Source organism: Rana temporaria, chromosome 2, assembly GCF_905171775.1.
Source record: "Rana temporaria chromosome 2, aRanTem1.1, whole genome shotgun sequence".
NCBI lineage: Eukaryota > Metazoa > Chordata > Amphibia > Anura > Ranidae > Rana > Rana temporaria.
This window is the reverse complement of record NC_053490.1, coordinates 387765915-387771222: the sequence shown is the minus strand read 5'-3', so window position 1 is coordinate 387771222 and position 5308 is coordinate 387765915. Positions and strand designations below refer to the sequence as shown.

The window sequence follows — 5308 nt, the reverse complement described above, 5'->3', positions numbered from 1 at the left end:
TACAGCAGAATGGACTCACAGCACAGCTAAGCTGAGACAGAGACCACATTTTGCTACTAACAATCTGGATCAGAGTTTAACTACACTCAACTACACATAAATTTAGCTAGCACCAGTATTGTAAGGTACATAGGCGCTACAGGACTATATATGGTGGCGATCCGAAAAATGTATGTTCGTTATAGTTAATCGAAATAAGTCGATTAATCGAATAAAAAAATCGATTAATCGAACACGAAAATTTTAATCAGTAACAGCCCTAGTTTTTATTTCTGCTGGAAAATTACCCTTCAATTCCTGTGACATAAAAAATAAATAATAGGGCGTGCATTTGTCACTTGGAAACAAAGGCAATGACAGCAATACTGTAAATACCAAAAATTAGTTCAGCGCAATTTAAATAATAGATGTTCAGTTCTCATAAACAACGCAAGCAAATAACATGAAAATTTGCAAACCAACATGATAATAGAAAAAAATCTATAAAAATATTGCAAGTATCGCAATAAAAGTCCAAATAATAATATATAAACATTTTACCACAACTGATCCTGTGAACTTGTTACTCAAAAAAACAAAAAGTATGTACATGTATCTATGATTATTAGTTAATGTGCAAACAATCAACAAATCATGTGCAATGAATACCAGTACAGTGCCCTGTGCCAAACTATAACATATGAATTCCTCAATCCATCAAAAAAAATTTGAAATAAATCCAAAAAGATTTCAAATATGCTACTGTTACAATCCACAGCTTGAATGTGCCCCAGGATAGCAAGAAAATTAAAAAAAAAATATATATATATATATATATATATATATATATATATATATATATGTGCTAAGAAAGTCCTTAATAGATGATTTCTTGCAGTGATGCCCAGCTATGTTTCCACCTTCACCGCAAATAGTGCCTACACCGTCACCGGATAAAATGGCCACTCACCAGATGGACCCAGAAGTCTGCCTTTGGTTCATATGGATAACCACTCCCTCTCTCAGGTTTATCAGCAATCACTCCCAATGCTTTGGCTGTAGTCTTGTTCTATATCCACTCATGTAACATAAAAGACTATCATGGTGTAGTATATCAAAGAATTTATTATGATTAAAACATATAGTTATTCCACTCACATGTAAAAGTGCCTGGGAGCCGGCACTGAGCTAATCCAGCCGTAAATAGGAGTGTACGTGTGTGTCCTGGTCCGCACGTGTGATGCCTCACTTTGTCGCCTGCGTTCCCAGCCTCGTTATACTCAGACTAGGGTGACCACGTGTCCCAGGTTGCCCGGGACAGTCCTGCATTTTGCAGGTCTGTCCCGGGCACATTCATTCCAGGACAATAGAGTGTCCCGGAATGAAATTGACACAGCCACCCCCTGGGCCAATCTGATGACCCAAAAAAGTCTGCCACATCACTGCTTTACTCACTGACAGTACTTGTCCTGGCCGGGAATGCCTGGAGGAGCACAATCCCCGCCCCCAGCTTATGATTGGAGAAATCATAAATCCCGCCTTTTGTGTTCAATCACTGTGCTGCGATTCGTTACAGCACAAGCTGATTTTTGGGAAGGGAGATGTCCCTGAATGGTAGTTTGGAAATGTGGTCACCCTAACTCAGACTGGACATGACGAACTGGCAATGGTCCCGCAGCCTCTATGCATTTCGCAACTTAATGCGTCGTCAGGAAGCCGGGGGAACTCAGCCTTTCTATCACTGGACTATTTGGACCTAGTAGTCTGGCAGTTACCATTTGCCACTAGATGGACTGTGGGGTCGGAGGGGGGTGTATGAGGATACCTTCCGGACACAGGACCGGCATCTGGATGGCTGTTTATCACCACAAAAAGTCATTCTGAGTGACTTGTTCTAAATAGTGCAGCATAAAGGGAGCAATAGTCTGCAGTGACGCAGCTCTCTAAACTACAATATTTGTTGTGCCTTATTTTCTTAGTATGTAAATTACTAAAGTGTTAATATCTCTGGGCATCCCATTTCACTACACCCTTACCCAACTCTACCCAAGAAATCTTTATAATAAAAATACCACAAGGTAAAGCAAATGACTCTTCGTTGTGTCTTATGGATGGATAAGGAGAATGGACAACAGGATGATGTGTGGATCTTTTAAACTTGTGCCCAGAGTGCACCGCTACAAACACATAGGAATCTGGAGCCCTTTTCTTTTAAAACGTGTTTATTGAAATTTTCTAAAATTACAGTCGTGTTGAAAGTACTGGATGCCAATAATATAATAGGAGAAAAAGGAAATGAACCAATAGGTCAACTATTACAAAGGCAGTACAAAGGCAAATGGGCAGTGTAACAACTACTGCAATGAAACCATCATAAACAGGACAGAAATGCTTAAAAGCACAGCAAGACATTCAAGTAGGTGGGATCTGCGCTTCAAATGTAGAGCAAGGTGCTCTATTCTCTACAACCCCAAAGCCACATAGAGGAAGCGTTGGGGACAAACCAAGAAATGCGATCAGGGGCCATATACTATGAGAGAGCAGTTTAAACACATTCTCTTGAGCAGGCTGCATGCTTGGATAAAGTTCTGGTATGGCATGGATTTTAGAGGGAACACCACGCCACCACGTGTTCTGTCGAGAATTGCCTGCTATCGAGAAGCACCCGGGATGTACAGCGCATGCACCAATCAGCTGGGCTGACATAACCATGGTGCATGTGCAAACCGTAGGAGGTATCTCTTGATGGAAGATACCATTTCACAGGCACAATTTACACTTGTACAAACAGCAGGGGGAGGCCGTACTTCTCAGATTGTGCATCGCTGCTGCTGGAGGGCAGCATATGGCTGTGTTGAAGGACTGGTTTTGTCTGTGTTGCAACCCACCCTTTCACACAGGCAAAACCGGCCGTTCAACACAGCAAACACGCCCTGAAACACAGAGAAAAGACCATCAACCCACCAGCACACTGTAAAGCCACCCCGCAAAAGCGAGGCACTATTTGAGAACTACGGTCTCCCCCCGCTGTTTTTATAGGTTTCAATTGTGCCCGAGAAATGGTATCTCCCATCGACAGATACCTCCTAGAATGTGCGCATGCGCCATCAGCCCAGCTCACCTTAAAATCAGCTTTTGTGCTATGATGTGCGGCGCATGCGCAGTTCGTCCCGGGCATTATTCGATGGGGGGTGCTTCTCGACAGAACACTGGCAATTGTTTTTTTACATTCAGCTGTCAGCTCCGCTGACAGCTGATGAGTCATCATTGTTAAGGACACGGCAGCCGGCTTATTGGCCCCTGCTCCCTAACATCCAGCAAATGTAAAAGACACTGGTGGCCATCAGCTCCAAACATTCGCATCGGAACTGCTGCTTTGGGAATACGCAGTAAAAACTGAGGGGAAATTTGCACCCGACATGTGTGAACCTAGCCTAATGTATTGCATTTACATCTTTCCCCCTGTGAGAGTTTTTTTTGTGACTTTATATTATATGAATAATTTAAAAAGAGTAATGTGCTTGGGGAGATTACTAAATTATTATGCGCATAATCTAAATCCAATATAACGTTTTATAACTTTTGTTTGGTATGTTATGCCTCGTTTCGACGAGTGGAACGGTTCGGTACAGTTTGGAAGGATTAGAATGGTCCGGCCTATTCAGGTGAGCGTTTCCACTGCAAGTCGGACCGTCAGGGGACATACAGGACTTGGAAAAAATGCCTAGCGTGTCCGCCAATCAGTTGAATGTATTGTAGCTCCGCCCTAACCGAATCGTACCATTTTCTATGGCCCCACATTTAAAGCAGGACCCAGAATGGTGCTGTATGGTTCGGTTATATGGGCCGCTTTCATAATGGAAACACTCAAAATAGCGTACCGTACCAACACAAACCGATCCGCTCAGTGGAAATGAGGCATTAGTTTACCTAGGATGAAGATCGAAAGAGGAAGAACCCCCAGTTGGGACTTCAAGGGCAACAGAGTATGTATAAAAATGATTTTTATTAACAAAGTATACAAATATACAAAATTACAACATTAAAAACATGATACAGTGATGCGTGGGTTCCCAAGACGAGGTCCAGAAAGACCTATGTGTTTCGGGACACTGTTCGTCCCTTTGTCAGGGGCTACTATCCGGACGGGATCATACTGTGCAACACAAATAAAGTTGTTTTAGCAAAATATTAATTGTCTATACAAAAGAGCAGAAGCCTAGGACGAATAAGACAGGACAGAGAACAGCATAGAAAAATAAACAAATATATATATATTTTTTTCGCTTTAAAAATAGAACATACTCCAAATCCATAGAACGTATTTAGCTCCCCATGGTAGCTTTTTGGAAGGAGACTTCAGTAACCTTTGAAATCTGTTTCTGCTCTGTTCACTATAAAGCAAACGTTTTAATATAAAGCATTTAGGATTAGTCAAAACATTCACACTTCTTAGCTTAAACCTTTCAGAAAACGATCTGTATATTCTCTTCGCAGGAATTCCTATGCATCATCTGGCCGGTTAGCTCAGTTGGTTAGAGCGTGGTGCTAATAACGCCAAGGTCGCGGGTTCGATCCCCGTACGGGCCAATTGTTTTTTTTTTAGCTTAATAGTCTTTTATGAATTCTTAAGTTATTTATCACCACCTTGGAGTTCTGAAATTATAATCTGTTTAAACTGTTGTTCATTAACATCTACATATACCTAATTTTATAAATGATCTATGAGCTGAGTTACATTATTATTATATTGGGAGTAATTGTATGTAATAAATGTGGTACTAATTTCGATGTTAAAGTAAAAAGAAGAAAACAGTATACAGTATTGTTATTCATATGCACACATGTTTTCATCAACGGACGCTGTTAAATGCATAGTAACATATATTTGTCATATATAACATAAATCAGTATTTACCCAGGCTGACCAGAGAGGGCACTGTTGCTTTTCTGTTTACATAGTTTTTCTGCATCCTATTTGTTTAACCACTTAACAACCAGGCCAATTCTGACACTTCGCTCCTACATGTAAAAATCATAATTTGTTTGCTAGAAAATTACATAGAACCCCCAAATATTATATATGTTTTTTAGCAGAGACCCTAGAGAATACAATGGCAGTCATTGCAACTTTTTATCTCGCATGGTATTTGCGCAGAAATTTTTTAACCGCCTTTGTTTGAAAAAAACAAAAACTGTTTCACGTTAAAAAAAAAAACATTAAAGTTAGCCCAATTTTTTTGCACAATGTGAAAGATGAAGTTATGCCGAGTAAATAGATACCTAACATGTCACGCTTCGAAATTGCACACGCTCGTGGAATGGCGCC

The 5308-nt window shown here is 40.6% G+C and overlaps 1 non-coding gene across 1 annotated transcript; it reads left to right on the top strand.

Annotated features, from left to right (window-relative positions):
- Positions 1–4495: 4495 nt before the first annotated feature.
- Positions 4496–4569, top strand: TRNAI-AAU. Its single transcript has one exon. It is a non-coding gene; the product is annotated as a tRNA-Ile (tRNA).
- Positions 4570–5308: the final 739 nt, after the last annotated feature.